Genomic DNA, 17,314 nt, shown 5'->3' with positions numbered 1-17,314 from the left:
AGTCATCAATTAGACAGCTATTAAACGACTACATATATACGTCTAATAGACAGGCAATATGGGTCTAGGCTAAAACAAGGCTGATTTTGGGCTGTCAGTGAAAATCTAATAGACGTCTAACCATAGCCCAAGAATAGACTAGTCATCAATTACACTACATATACATGTAATAGACAACAAAATGAGGCATAAGGATTCTTTTCACTCAAATATAACAGGTTCTCATAAATGAAAATCCATCCAAACTAATTGATTATAAAGGGATTTATTTAGAACAATTATAGTAACAACTTAGACAACATTCAAACATAAAAATGAACAAATAAAATATTGAAAAATATGTAAAACAACTTAAGATACTAAAATTTTTAAGAATTAATTGTTAGCTTTATATCCATAACCACCACCCCCTGCTCTCCCTGGTGCTTGTTTAAAATGACCAGAAATTGCATTTTTTTATTTCCCATTCAGTCGCCGAAGGAAAGTTGGTCATCACTGCGTCTGCCAAATGAGAAAAAGAAAAAAATTATTGCTCAAGAAAAGCATTGATGACAATCATTTTGAACTAATTACAGTCATTCACTTTTGCTAGGATGCACACTAGAGCTGGCCAATATAGAGTTAACGGAATATAGATTGAGACTATATAATTGATATCAATATAGACAATAATTTATATCAATATTATTAATAAATTAATAACAATAATTGAACATTTTTGCCTGCATAATGGTGATGCACTAATTATATATATATACACATATACATACATACATACATACATACATATATATATATATATATATATATATATATATATATATATATATATATATATATATATATATATATACATACATATATTTTAAGGGTGTAACGATACACGTATTGAGCCATTCTGTATGAGGCTTTCGGTTCGATTTCAGTACGGATTTTTAAACAAACAGAACTGTTCGTTAGACAATTTTTACTGCTGACCAAAAATTTTTAATTACAAAAGTAGGCACGTCAAAAAGCGCGCTCATAATGTAAGAGAAATCATAACAAATCGTGACAACAATCGTGCTCTTTCAGGTAGTGACCATATAGACCTGCATTATATGACTGACTGACAGACAGACAAGAACATTTTGACTTAAAAATATCAAAATTGAAACTACTTCAGAAACAAAGACACCTACATCTTGGATTCCCTTAAGATAAGCTAAAACATGCCAAAATTTAATTTCAAAGTGAACTATCCCTATAAATCATTCTTTATCACTTACTCATATAACTCTAATGAACATAAAAAGATAGTTATGGGGTAGTTCACTTAAAAAAAAATCATGTAAGCATTTACTCACTTTCACTTGGTTCCAAACCTGTATGGCTTTCTTCTGTTGAACACAAAAAAATATATATTTTGAAGAATGTTGGTAACAAGACATTTAATGGTAGTCAGTGACAAGTACTTTGTTGACTGATTGCTGGATAATTTGCAATAAACAGTGTCTTTAAATCAAATAAAGTGGATTACATCACTCCAGTTGTGAGGTTTTTACACTGGCTATCTGTCTGTCAAAGAATTCATCAAAATACTACAGCTGGTTATTAAATGAATTAACATTTTAAGGCCAAAGTAAATTTCTAATCTTCTGATGCATTATGAACCATCCAGAGAAGACCTCTCAGGTCATCTGGGATAGTAGCCAGCTACTTTTATATCAAATTTATATATCAAAATTAAAAAAAAAAAAAGTCAAAACAAAACATGGAGAAGCAGCATTCAGTTTTTATGCACCATATCTGAAACAAATTCACTGAAAACTGAATGTATGCTGCATATTTTAATTCTTTTAAATCGATTTTAAAGACTTTACTGTTTGCCACTACCTTTTATTAATTGGAAAGGAATTATTTTTTTTTTATATAATTTCTTTTCATGTTGCATATGTTGCTGTTAAGTTTTATGTAAAGTACTTTGAAAATTTGCCTTAAATCAAAAACTATTATTTCTTACTCTAATCTAAAAACAAAAATATATTGGTATCTTTAATAATAATAAAAAATAGTAATGATAATATTCATAGTTTCATGCTTACCACCTTGAATTTAGATATGGGCACACAGTTGCAATAACACATGCAGGTAACGTTAACGTTAACTTGTTGGAGAAAAATAGTACTCTGCAATGGTAATGTTAAAATGTCACGGTTTCTACACATTATAACAACTAACTAATTTAAACAAAGAACATAACAAAAAATAACACTCATACTTACAAGATCGAAGCTGAAATTTGAAGGTTTTCAGAGTGTTGCTCGCCCGTTGCTCTCTGACAGCAGCCTCGTGTAAAATAAAATTGAAAATGGAGGATATGTGTATCTTCTTCTTCTTCTTCTTGAATTTTTATTGGCGGTTGACAAACAACACAATGGTGTATTTCCGCCACCAACTGGTATGGAGTGTGGATCAAGACGACTAACCCCCCCCCCCCCCCTTTCTTTCTTTCTTTCTTTCTTTCTTTCTTTCTTTATTTATTTATTTATTTTTTATTCTCTCCCACAAATTAGATTCCTCAAGAAACTTAAGAATAAAAATATAACACTCATTTCTCGAATTATTTTGCAGAATATACTTTGGTATGAATTTCATTTTTATGTTTTTTAAATTATGAATTAACAACCTTCTTTCATTCTCATATTTCTGACAATGCATTAAAACATGCTCTACTGTTTCCTCTTGCCCACAATAATCACATCTTCCCGTATCATGTTTACCCATTTTATAAAGCGTACTATTTAATCTTGTGTTTCCAAATCTCACCCGTGATATTACTATTTCTTCTCTCCTATTTTTCCCTGCAATTCTCATCTCTCCCACTTTCCTTTGAATTCTATAGAACCACCGACCTTTTTTCTCCTTATCCTATGGGGCGCCGTTTGTAAAGAGGCTCACGCTGAAAATAACAGCAACATTTTGTCACATTTAGCTTCAAACAATGTTTAAAAAACTGGTATGAATTTTTGACGGTCACTTTTTACCACATTTACAATAATATTTGTCAACTTAGAGATATTTTAAATAGTTAAATCTAAATATTAAATGTTACACCTAAATGTTAAATCTAAATGCTAAATCTAAATGTTAAATCTAAATCTAAATGTTAAATATAAATATAAATCTAAATGTTAAATATAAATGTTAAATGTTAAATCTAAATCTAAATGTTAAATCTAAATATTAAATCTAAATCTAAATGTTAAATCTAAATGTTAAATCTAAATCTAAATGTTAAATCTAAATGTTAAATCTAAATGTTAAATCTAAATCTAAATCTAAATGTTGAATCTAAATATAAATGTTAAATCTAAATGTTAAATCTAAATCTAAATCTAAATGTTGAATCTAAATCTAAATGTTAAATCTAAATCTAAATGTTGAATCTAAATGTTTGGGTTGAAACTAAATATTTAACTAATATGCAAATTCAAAATGCCGGTAACAGGAAGTGCCAAAATAAAAGCTCGAGGTGGTCAGTGTGTGTTTATAGCATGGTTTATAGTGTCAAATAACGAATAAAAACCATCTCATCCGAGGAAATGGACTCTTGGACATAGATTATCGTGATAATAACTACCTAAAATAATAAACACGTTTGGAGAAACTGTATTTGAAGAGTTGGCTAGTGTCACTTTTATGAAAAGTGCGGGACTTATGACCTGTAGCCATAATAGCCAGGCACTAGGGGGCTCACTTTGACTGAATGTCATGTCATTACTCTCATCACGATACTCTACAGTTTCTCCAAACGTGTTTATTATTTTAGGAAGTTATTATCGTTATATTATAGTTATTATTATGAGATGGTTTTTATTCATTATTTGACACTATAAACCATGCTATAAACACACACTGACCACCTCGAGCTTTTATTTTGCCACTTCCGGCATTTTGAATTTGCATATTAGTTAAATATTTAGTTTCACCCAAAACATTTAGATTCAACATTTAGATTTAGATTCAACATTTAGATTTAGATTTAGATTTAACATTTAGATTTAACATTTAGATTTAGATTTAACATTTATATTTAACATTTAGATTTAGATTTAATATTTAGATTTAACATTTAGATTTAGATTTAACATTTAACATTTAGATTTAACATTTAGATTTAGATTTAATATTTAGATTTAACATTTAGATTTAGATTTAACATTTAGATTTAACATTTAGATTTAGATTTAATATTTAGATTTAACATTTAGATTTAGATTTAACATTTAACATTTAGATTTAACATTTAGATTTAGATTTAACATTTAGATTTAGATTTAACATTTAGATTTAGATTTAACATTTCGATTTAGATTTAGCATTTAGATTTAATATTTAACATTTAGGTGTAACATTTAATATTTAGATTTAACTATTTAAAATATCTCTAAGTTGACAAATATTGTTGTAAATGTGGTAAAAAGTGACCATCAAAAATTCATACCAGTTTTTTTAACATTGTTTGAAGCTAAATGTGACAAAATGTTGCTGTTATTTTCAGCGTGAGCCGCTTTACAAACGGCGCCCCATATTATCCCACTGTTTTTGCCACCTTTCCTTTAGTCTCTTCTTGATAATACTCTTAATTTCACTCTTACTTAAATTAACAATTAAATTAATGTCATTGTTTTTAACTGCTTCTTTTGCTTCTTTATCTGCAATTTCATTTCCTTGAACACCAACATGTGCAGGCACCCACAAAAATACTACTGTAATCCCCATCATTTGAATTCTGTATATTGTTTGCATTATCTCCATTAAAATATCTGGTCTACTATCTGAATGACTGTATTGTAAACTAGCCAATGATGAACATGAGTCTGAACAAATAACTGATTTCACAGGTCTTATTTCTTCTATCCACTGTATCGCTAATAATAATGCAACCATTTCCCCTGTATAAACAGATAGCTCATCACTGATCCTTTTCCTTATTGATAGATGAAACTCTGGGACAGTAAATGCTACTCCTATCTTGTTGTCTGAACTCTTTGATGCATCTGTGTATATCTGAACATAACTGTAGTACTCATTAATATATGTCTGTACATTATATGAATTACATTCCTTACCCTTGTTTCTCTGTTCTAACAATGTAAAATCAACTATAGCATCTGGAAGTAAGGTTTTATTACTGGTAATGGAACAGTAGGACTAACATTTAATCGATTAATTTTAAGTTCTGTTGCTTTCTGTATCACAGTCCATCCAAAACTTTTAGTTTTCCTCCTCTCTTTTTCCCAACATGGCTTTAACGTGTGAGGATATGTGTATCGCGAGATCTGGCTACAGTGATCTAGTCGCGCTTTGCCAGTAGTCCCAGTCCCAGTAGTCATGTCTCAGTAGTGTTTTGATTGTGCCATCTAGCGGTTGAGAAATGCCATTGCATTTGATTTAATTTGAAATGATAGACAGTCATATCGCAGATTGTGTATGAATGTTATGTTTATGTGTGACAGCAAACATTAAGCTGTGTGAGCGAAACATTTTTAGACTAATATTCTTATACTATATCGCTGGTCTGAATCAGGGCTATAGCCAAGCCGTACGTAGACCAGATTGCTTTGATTTCGCCAGGTGGGCTAAAGCAGACCGCATTTAGCCCGTCCAATTCGGAGCTAAATCGTGACTAAAGATCGACCATGTCGTGAAATGACACATTGAACCTTGTAGATATCATTACCAATGAGAACATGATGGAATATCAACCATTTCATGCACTTCCTGGCAAAAAAACAATTAATTATTACAATTAATCAGTTTTGACTAAAAGTGGGCTACAATAGCCGGGTCTGAATACGAGCTAAATCGTGGCTACGCACAGCCTACACATATAACATGTAAAATAAAGCATACCAAACAACTTGTAAGCACAGTTGACTTTGCTTACATGATGGAATATCATACATCTCACAAGTTATTTTGGAAAAAAATACATTTATCCAGATTAAATGTTATTTGGGCTAAAAGTGGGTTACACATAGCCGGACTATATCGGGTCTATATTTAACCCAGACGTTGAAATGACGCCTATTGCTTGCTGGGTATCGAAATAAAAAAAAAAAAAGGGATTTGAGGATTTTGGGTTAGGCTGGTTACTGTGCAATCCAGGTGTTTGGAGTGTGAGACAAAGTTACTGACCAGGCACGTGCACAGGTAGGGCTCAACCTGTGCAGAGCACATGCCCTTTTTGCCCTCACACTCCGAAGTGCCCTTTTTTTGGTGGTGTTTTTTTTTTTTTTTTTTAAATCAATGCTATTGGTCATCCTTTACGTCTGTCTGTCTGTTTTACAAATATTTAGCCAATGACAGTTCTTAAACCGAGCTTGTGTAAATCTTATTCGATCCTCAAGCTGTCAGTAAGCTGATAACTCCGCCTCCTCTATATTCACTGCATCAACTGAAGTTCCACAGCAGCCGCACAGTAGACAGCAGCTGAACGAAGTTTTGCGAAGGGTAAATAAATATCTTGTTGTTTGAATAAGTACTACTAAACACTATGTCTCTAAAGGCTCATATTTTATTTATTTGATGACTCACTGACTGAGACATGTGAGAGAGGTCTAGGCTAGCATTTGCCATCTAGTCATAGCCAATACATAGCCTAACGCAAATAACTTAAATATCCTGTGCATACAGTAGTATTTCAAATTTTATAAAATGCGATTTTGGCCAAATGTATTTTACAACAGGAAAAACAAACTAGTTTGTAACCTGTTGATGAAAATGTAATGTGATACCGCCTGCGCCGTTTTAATGAAGGACAAAAAAATGCACATTTGCACACATTCGCTGGTATATTGATAAGTAATACAACAAAAACTATATATTGATAAGTAATACAACAACATATAATTTGTTTTTACTATCGGAAAATCATAACAGGTGCGCCCCCGCGCTGTTTCGTACTGGAACTTACATAAAGCGATCCTCATCACCTAGATAACATATTTCTAAGAAATTTCTTCTTTGATTTATGATTGCTGATACACTTAATTTATTAACATTTAGGATAATCATGTTATGGTAATAATATTCAATTATGGTTAATTCAAGGCTGTTAATATGCATGTATTCGCTATCTAATTTTTAATCTATATTATTCTATACTCTCCGCTCATCCTCACATGTATAAAATGTAGTAAAACATGGTTTTACTACAGTAATGTTGTAGTAGTAACAAAAAAAAAAATGTAATTCATTCCAAGGCTTCATTTATTTGATCCAAAATACAGCAAAAACAGTAATATTGTGAAATATTTTTAGTGAATAAGAGACCTTCAAGAGACCAACATCCCTTGTCCTCCACAGCACAGTATCAAATTTTTGCCAGGTAGGCGGATACATGTTGGATATAGTAAAGGTATGGCTATAGTTTCTTATAATCTGGAATTGATTTGGACATAATTACTCAAATTATATTTCAAAATAGTTTGTCAAAAATACTTGACTCATTGCTCTACCTTCCCCTCTTCTCAATGTCATACATAATCATGGTAACCAAATAATACAAATTAGCTTATAAAACCAAACAGAATAGCTAAAAAAGAGAATATGAAGAGTTCAGATGCAAAAGCCTCTAAGTGCCATCTGAAAATTTCTTCTAGAATGATCATTTTTTATCAAGCTCATATATTTAAGTTCAGTAATTTCACTTAAATGGCAATGAAAATTAGCTATTAATTGTCATTTAAGTGAAATTACTGAACTTAAATATATGAGCTTGATAAAAATGATCATTCTAGAAGAAATTTTCAGATGGCACTTAGAGGCTTTTGCATCTGAACTCTCTCTCTCTCTCTCTTTATATATATATATATATATATATATATATATATATATATATATATATATATATATATATATATATATATATATATATATTTCTCTGCAAAGTTCATAAAAAAGTGCATAAAGTTCAATAAAAAAACAGAATTTTTTAGCTATTCTGTTTGGTTTTGTAAGCTAATTTGTATTATTTGGTTAACATGTTTATGTATGAGTCAAGTATTTTTGACATATATTTCTATAAATGCAATTTAAAAAAGAGGGAGTACACAAGAGCAACAGAAGGTTGCTGTTGTATTTAGGTTAAGAGGCCCTTAAAACCCTGTTTATCTATATTATCTATATTATTATTATGGTTGTTATTAATCGTGAATAAATCTAAAGCTTTTGAGACTATTGTTTTGTGTTATTGAATTTGTCATGAAGACGTGACCATTTCTTCCTTTTATGTAGGCTTACTAAATAATTTTGATATAAAAAAGGGAGGGGTGCCCTTTTTCAGTTTCAGCACATGCCCCTCAAAAGGTCTGTGCACAGCCCTGTTACTGACAACTAAATGTTGAAAGACTAAAACACATGTGTGGAGTAGGTTTAAAAGTATTTACTGATTAAAACTGTTACATTAAGTAGCAATTTGTACCAAAAAAAAAAAAACATTAATGAAACAGACAAACAGATTACAATTCAGGGTGATAACTAATTTCTGTAATAATGTTTATACTAGGGCTGTCAATCGATTAAAAATTTTAATCGCGATTAATCGCATGATTGTCATGAGTTAACTCACGATTAATCGCATTTAATCGCACGTTTTTTTATTTGTTCTAAATGTACCTTAAATTAATACTTTTCAAGTTTGTAATACTCTAATCAACGTGGGCATGGATAAATAGATGCTTTATGCAAATGTATGTTTATTATTGAAACCATAGTCAATATAGAGCATAAGGATGAGACATGTTTCAAAGGTCATAGATGTTTTTCAAAGAACTTGTTCAAGTCTATTAGACATGTAGAAAGAACAAAAAAATGCCAGGTTACCATTACTTCTCTTTCTTTGCACTGAGCAATTAACACAAACCTGTTTAGATTTTTGCATGACAGGGGCAGCTCTTCTGAAAATGCTAAATGTAGGCTACATTAATTATTTATTATTACATTGTAGTTTGTCTCTCTCTGTGCCCATTTTGATGAAGCTAAATTCTCAATAAAAATGTTTTCATTGGTATATTTTACTGTTTCTGTTGTCAACGGAATGAATTTGAAATGGTGACTGAAACGCGACCCATTAAGACATAACCAGCTCTTCCTTCTAAGATGTTAAGTTAATCTGCACAAAAGTTCTGATAATCGAGCCGTCGTCTGATGAAATCAAATACACATAAGATAAAGACAATATCTGTGCTCTGATTTCGGCTATACTTGTAAAATTAGAGAAGCAACATAATATCTGTGAATTAAAGAGCTGCTCCTCCAGCGCGAGACGCAGAGAGAGAGAGAGAGAGCGAGAGAGGCGCGCGCGCATGCTGAGAGAGCAGTACCGGCATTACCGGTAGATTCTCAGAAACTAAATAAGGTTTGGGCGCTTTGTTAAAGGGAAAAAAATCGCTAAAGGGGTCTGCAATGTCGCTAAGTTGGCAACACTGTGTATCTCCATTTCTCCAACTAGGGGCTGGGCCACGGGTCAAACAGAAAATACGCGCTGCGTTAATCGAGCGTTAAAAAAATTAGTGCCGTTAATATGATTTTGCGTTAACGCGTTATTAACGCGCTAACTTTGACAGCCCTACTCTTTATGTTTCCGTAATTAAATTACAATTACTTGTGATGTAATGGCATTAAATACTGTTTAGACTGAACAATTCTATTTAAAACAATAGTCAATTTAAAGCAACACCAAGTAACTTTTGCTCTCGGGGTCCCCCTACAGTTGGGAAACAGTATTGTCTTCTACTACTGTCGTAAAATCTGTCATGGTTACACCAGGGGATACACGTGCATTTGCTGACAAGCCGATACCCCCGAACTCTGCAGAAGGAGTTGTCACGTCTTGGGCAGACTGTATGCGTTGCGTGTGAAATGTCTTTATCCCAGGTACAGTGGCATATATTTCAGCATGTCATATGAATCACCAAATTTCTCTCTCATATTGTTCATCATAACCACTTAAAACTGTCAAAAAGTCAGAAATTTGGTGATCACTGATCGTTGTTTAGGTACATTAAACTGTTAAGCTTTTTCCTACAATAGCCTCAATGAAGCAGAAATGCTTAATGTCAGATAACGTCCATAATAATTTGACTTTTGGTTCGATTTTTTGACCGTTTTCAGTGGTTATGAGGAGCAATATGAGAGAGAAATTTGGTAATCATTGTTTAGGTACATTAAACCACGTCATGTCATATTGTTAACATGGTACTACTTATGAAGCAGAATAGTGGGTTATATGTCTAATGCTTTTTGAAAACTTATGGCTTTCTTCTTCATAAAACGAGTCGGACATCATCACATTTTTGAATACATTTTTATTTATTTACATTAGTAAGCAGGACATCGTCTTTCAAAATATGATCTGCGCGAAAGAGAAAAAAAATGAGTGTGTCATTGTACCCAGCACTTCTGAAAATGCACTTCCGAATGCGCACATTTCAAACCAAACTGACGCCCATGAACAGCATGACGGCCAAGTCAGCATCGGTCGGACACCCCTCCTCCTCCTTTAGCTCATGCCAGTGAGCGAACGCTGGACCAATATTGATCCTCATCCGGCCTTTGATTTTGTCACTCTCCCTTTTTCTCTTCCTAGTCTCCTCCGACAAAACCTTTGCCTTCTTCGTTTTAGTTGCTGCTTCGGCCATGACAACAACTTACACACGCTATACCAGCCGGCAAACAAACGCTAGTTGGGCTCTCTCTGAATTTGAGGGGGTGGGGGTGGTGGGGGAAGTGACGTATGTCGTAAAGCAGTCGAATTTTGTAGTTCTTTTTATGCTCGGGTTACTACCCGAACCCCGAAGTTCCGTAGTGCCAGTAAAAGCGATACAGACCCTGTCAGGCTATGGCAGACGTGTCATTCAACCTATTTTAAGTAGATGTACCATCACAAGAGTCTTGGAAATATATTATGAAGGTTAAAAAACTACATGGTGTTGCTTTAAAATCTACATTTTCATCTAATCCCCTTAAATTCTTTAGCCAGTTCAAGAATAATGCAATTTTCTATTATATATTTGAAAGAATTAAAAGAGCAGTTTCATGGCTATTCTTGTATTGTTCACCTGCATGGTTGAGTGCATGGTGCTGGTCAGTGGGGTTTAGAATGTAATAAGTAATGCAATACTTTTTAGAGAGAGTAATTAGTATAGTAATCTAATTGCACTGTTGAAGATGCCCATACAGAAAAAAAAATATATTGAATATATGTATGTATGTGCCATATATTCCAAATACACTGAAATATATTTGCATTGTTGTTCACTTATATTTATCATTTTGAAATATATTCTGAAATATAACAAAAATATATGATGTTAAGTGTGAAATATATTTACATTTATAACATGTAATGTAAAATATATGACAAAATATATGGTCATAAAATGTTTAGCTTGCTAAAGAAGGATCGAAAATGCATTTTGATCATAGTAATTCCTCTACCTTTTCCCCTATACACAACAGTAGGCTACCATATTTCACTACTGTATTATGACACACAGCTATAATAATACTGTACTTACATTTAAATGACTGCAATGTAAAATGACAGATAGTTGCTTTCCTAGGACTATTAGGCCATATTAGGTGGCATACCTAACACTAAGTGCAATTATTAGATTTATTGTTAGATATACTGTATCTAGGAAACAAATGCAGTTGCTAACTATGCTGAAACACTGATCACATCTAATAGCTAAACCTAAACAAAGTGTCTGTCCTTCTACCCCCAGACGCAGTGTTGAAGAAATTTCCACAGGCCACCAAGGGACAACTGGGGACAGCTGTCAACTCAAAAATAGCTGAACTCAGATTTAAAATGAAATAAATAAAAATGTAAAAAATAAATTAAAATGTGTTGTTTGTTTGTGAAAATGTTAACTTTTTAAATTTCAAAATATATTTCAAATGAAACAATTTACAAAAGTTAAAACATATATGAACATATATGTTGTTAGTAAATATATTGACATATAAATATATTCACATATTTAACTAAAATATATTTTCAAAAAAAATAAAAAAATATATTTACATATATTTAACTAAAATATATTTATTGGGCCAATTTCGAATATTTGCATATATTTCAAAAATATATTTCAAAATATATTCTGAAAATATATTTCAAATATATATCTTTTGTGTATGGGTGTAACTAGCAGTTAGTAATTAATTACTTTTTTAGAGTAATTTACCCAACATTGGTTGCAGGGATGCTGAAGCTGGAATCTTCATTTAAATGTAGCTTGTCTGTATTCAAATTAGTTTCATCAAAAAAAGTTACAGACCCGATCCAGGGTCAGGGTGCAACATAAATTAAGAGATTTGAAACAAGACAAAACTAAATTGTTTAGGAAAGATAAAACCACCACTGTCAACAAAAAGGAAGCAATTTGGTTTCACGGTTGGACCAAGGCCAAAACTAAATGAAAACGTACTCGGTTACCTAATGTAACCTCGGTTCTCTCTAGAAGAGGGAACGAGTATTGCGTAAGTTGCTTACGCTATGGGTAAAGTCATCTTTTCTCGAGATATGAAACCAACAAATTATCCTTAATTTGTGACCCTGGATCACAAAACCAGTCTTATGTTGCACGGGTATATTTGTGGCAATAGCCAACAAAACATTGTATGGGTCAAAATGATAGATCTTTCTTTTATGCCAAAAATCATTAGGATATTAAGTAAAGATCATGTTCCATGAAGATATTTTGTAAATTTCCCACCTTAAATATATAAAACATTTATTTTTGTGAATGGATGCAGCACTATCGCCAATAGAAATGGGCAACTTTAAAGGCGATTTTCTCAGTGTTTCGATTTTTCTGTACCCTCAGATTCCAGATATTCAAAGAGTTGTATCTCGGCCAAATATTGTCCTATCCTAACAAACCTTACATCAATGGAAAGATTATGTATTCAGCTTTCAGATGATGTATAAATCTCAATTTTTAAAAAATTACACATAAGACTGGTTTTGTGGTCCAGGGTCACATTTTTGTATTTATTGTCAACGCAGTGCAGCAGCAGGAATGAACGAAATGAGCTCGTGGCGCAAGCACGGCAGGTTACGCAATACTTGTTCCCTCTTCTAGAGAGAACAAGGTTACATTAGGTAACCGAGTACGTTCTTTTACGAGAGGTTCTCTCGTATTGCGTAAGTTGATTACGCTACGGGAACCCCTTGTCAACGCCGTGCGCGCCAAGCATCCACTACATAAGTCCCAGGGGGGGAAAGCCCGGGGGACACAGATAAGTGGGAATGAGGCGGCCAACAGAGTGGGCCCGCACATGTACATAAGCACACAGTAGGAGATATATAGAGCGGCGCAGCCGGTCTGTACTGAAAATTTATCGACCCTTATAGTGCAGCTCAACCAGGAGAGCTAAATCGCGACTTAGACTGATAAAAGTCTAGCCTGCAAGGCGGGAACTTCCAGGTTATAGAACCTAACAAATGTTGAGGGGGAGGCCCAGCCTGCCGCCATACGAATGTCATGAATAGAAATCCCGCTGGACCAAGCCCACGACGAGGCCATGCCTCTGGTGGAATGAGCCCTGACGCCCAAAGGGCACTGCAGGTCTTTAGACGCATAAGCTGCCGCGATAGCGTCCACTATCCATCTGGACAGAGTGTGTTTCGAGGCGGCGAGACCCTTAGTGCGCCCACCAAACGAAACAAAGAGCTGCTCCGAGCGCCTGAAGGTGGCGGAGCGCGTAATGTAAATTCTCAGCGCTCTGACAGGGCAGAGGAGGTTACCGCCGACCTCGCTGCCAGATGCCGGCAAAGCCGAGAGCAAAATGATCTGCGCTCTGAACGGGGTGCCGATCACCTTGGGGACATAACCATGTCTCAGTTTGAGGATGACTTTAGAGTCATTAGGTCCGGACTCGAGACACGCGGCGTTAACAGATAACGCGTGTAAGTCACCCACGCATTTGACTGATGACAGGGCTATCAGAAAAACGGTTTTGAGTGTGAGGTATTTCAGATCCACAGTATTTAAGGGTTCAAAGGGATGAGCTTTCAGGGCCTCCAAGACCAAAGAAAGATCCCAAATAGGAACCGATGGGGGCCGCAGGGGATTCATCCTCCTGGCTCCTTTAAGGAAGCGGATGATGAGCTCGTTCCTTCCTATTGCCTGGCCGAGCGTCGACTCTGCGAACGCTGCAATAGCCGCAACATATCATTAAGTGTGCTTGCTGAAAGCGCACACTTATTGTTCTTCTTAAGTTTTCTTATTATTATTATTAAGTGTGCTTGCTGAAAGCGCACACTTATTGTTCTTCTTAAGTTTTCTTATTATTATTATTAAGTGTGCTTGCTGAAAGCGCACACTTATTGTTCTTCTTAAGTTTTCTTATTATTATTATTATTATTATTATTCCCGGGAGAAAAATTTTGGCCAGCTCCTGCGCCTAGACCCTTTGAGACAGAGACACCGTTCCAACTTTAAAACGTTCGGTCAGTACCGGTGTAAGTTGCTCGCGAAGATGACATCACGAGTCCATGTCGTTCGTCCGCCATAGTGGATTGAACAGAAAACGAAACTAAAGTTTCACAGGTCACAAATTTGGTCCGAACTTCACGAAACTGGACCTACATGATCCTTGGAGCAAGCCTCACCAAAGTTACTAGAAGGATTTTTGATTTTCGGAAGCGTTTGCCCGTCACAGCCAAACGAAATCGGCGGCGTAGTCGCCAAAACAGGAAGTAGTTCATATCTCAGGAACGTTGTCACGTATCGAAACCAAACTTTGTACATTAACTCGAGACTCCAATGTGAGGATGGACAAGATAAAAAAATTTTTTTTTTTACATTATTTGGCAACCCCCCCCCCCCCCAGCTATTTGGCCAGCTCCTGCGCCTAGGCCCTTTGAGACAGAGACACCATTCCAACTTTAAAACGTCCGGTCAGCACCGGTGTAAGTTGCTCGCGAAGATGACATCACAAGTCCATGTCGTTTGTCCGCCATATTGGATTGAACAGAAAGCGAAACTAAAGTTTCACAGGTCACAAATTTGGTCCGAACTTCACGAAACTAGACGTACATGATCATTGGAGCAAGCCTCATCAAAGTTACTAGAAGGATTTTTGATTTTCGGAAGCGTTTGCCCGTCACAGCCAAACGAAATCAGCGGCGTAGTCGTCAAACAGGAAGTCGTCCATATCTCAGGAACTCTGTCACATATCGAAACCAAACTTTATACATGAACTCAGGACTCCAATGTGAGGATGTACAAGATCTGAATTTTCTTTATTTTTTTTTTATTTCAGGCTAATAGACAAACCCATTTACCTATGTCTATGCAAGAGTTTCACCTTTTGATGTTAGGTAATGCATTTAGACAGTAGGTGGCACTGTTGTATTACATTTCACAGAGCAGCCAAGTCAGTGTATAGACTGCATTCGTTTTTACCAGGTTTGTCTTAATAAATGCAGGCATGAATTTCGTTTTTTGCATTGGTCTATTTTAATCATCTTCATTTATTAATTGTATGCATGAATTGTGCATTTCCAATCCTCAAAGCAGTTAATAAAAAAAAAAAAAAAACTTTATACAAAATACATCATGCTCTTCTTCGATAACCGAACAAACAATTAATTGTCTGTGGCTGTGTTTGTGCGCGCGGGAAATATGCTGCGCATAACAATAGAAAACAAGGAGAAACGCACAGTCTCATGCTCAAACAATCAACAACGTCGCTCTAGAGGTGCGTTGTGGACTGCGAAGTGGACTTCACAGGGTATTCCGCCATCTTAAGTTAGAGTCTAATCCGAAGGGAGCGAACATGTTCAGTTCGAAGGGCACTGCGCATGGCATAGGGAATAAGGGAACATCGATACATCACTTCACAGGAAGTGGAGAGCGATGATCGCACACCCAACTGTCATTTCGCGCATCAGGTCATCACCAGTCAGAACGGTCATAATAACTAACGATGGAGGAGTTTACGTATGTGTGTAAGTAATACATTTCGCCATTGTTATACAAATGACAGTATTTTTAACGGTTATTGTTGTGAATATTACATATACTATTTTTGATGATTATAATTTACCTCAGTGAATGCAGCCAGCTTAGCTAGTTTGTGAAGTAAAGTGATTTTATTTTAGGTAGTTGTAAAATAGTGCAATATAATTGTAAATATATAATATAATAATAAAAATTAAAATATGAATGTAGTCCTATATATATTTGTTATATCATAATCTGCGCGACTCCGTCGTTGACTTTCTTTGATGACATTTGCTGGGCGTTTCTAATGAGCGGTAATTGTCAGTGAAGTCCACTTCAACTGACATACCATGCTCAGGGAGTAGGGGAGCAGTGAACACTGCATATGGACCCTGTTGAATGGAACGCACATTAGATGTGTAAAAACAAGTGGAAAGCGTGAGCGCGCCGCTGTCTCCTTTCGCTTGTTCTCCTGTGGCGTCTGTCGTTGCTATGCAACCATGAACTGCGCTCTCCATGATGACAAGAGCTGTGACTGAAATCGCTCCCTATCCACTATATAGTGCACTATTTAGGGTGTCGGCCATTTTGTAGTGGTGTCCGAATTTTGAGTGAACGACATCATTCCCTACATTCTTCACTACTTTTATCCACAATCCTCTCTGAATTCGAGTGTACATACGATGTACACTTGCTGAGACACTATTTCCCACAATCCATCACGATAAGGCGATTGAGCGCGAATGAAAAATAAACAAAAATGTCACCATGGCAACGGTGCACCCGAGTTAGAAAACAATCATTTATAAGACCAGACGCCTGGTTATTTATTTATACATACCGTTATGTCTATATTTGAAAAATCAAATGTGTTGTGTAGTGTTTTGTTCTCTTTTATTTTCACATATAAATTAAAAAAGTAAATAAATATGACAAGCAAGTGTTTTTATTATCTTTTTTTTATCAAATAACGCAATAAACGTGAAAAATACATACATACAATGGTTACATACAATTCACACAGCCAAAAAAAGGAAATATTAAAGAAGATGGGTAGGTAATGTTTATGACAAATTGTCCGAGCTCTCTGGCGCGTGATAATTATGTCAGCGTCCAAATTCTTTGCTGATGTAGTGCACTCAACTGCCATTCACTATGTAGGGATTAGTGAACGAGTGAGCGGTTTCAGACACAGCTAAGGAAGTATCAGCAAAAGATTACTAGATTTCTAGCCCTTGCATTAGCTTTACTACTAGATATATTTATGGAGATGAAAAATAATAAGGCGCCCTGTACAGCTATGA

At 34.8% G+C, this 17,314-nt stretch overlaps 1 long non-coding RNA gene across 1 annotated transcript; it reads right to left on the bottom strand.

Annotated features, from left to right (window-relative positions):
- Positions 1-268: 268 nt before the first annotated feature.
- Positions 269-2,323, bottom strand: LOC308686447. The gene is made up of 3 exons (XR_014029591.1): positions 2,265-2,323; positions 1,347-1,379; positions 269-501 (listed from the first exon to the last, which is right to left on the bottom strand). It is a non-coding gene; the product is annotated as an uncharacterized lncRNA (long non-coding RNA).
- Positions 2,324-17,314: the final 14,991 nt, after the last annotated feature.

Source organism: Scardinius erythrophthalmus, assembly GCF_964197995.2.
Source record: "Scardinius erythrophthalmus genome assembly, contig: HAP1_SCAFFOLD_286, whole genome shotgun sequence".
Lineage (NCBI taxonomy): Eukaryota > Metazoa > Chordata > Actinopteri > Cypriniformes > Leuciscidae > Scardinius > Scardinius erythrophthalmus.
Note: the sequence above shows the minus strand (reverse complement) of the source record. Positions and strands in the feature narration are given on the sequence as shown.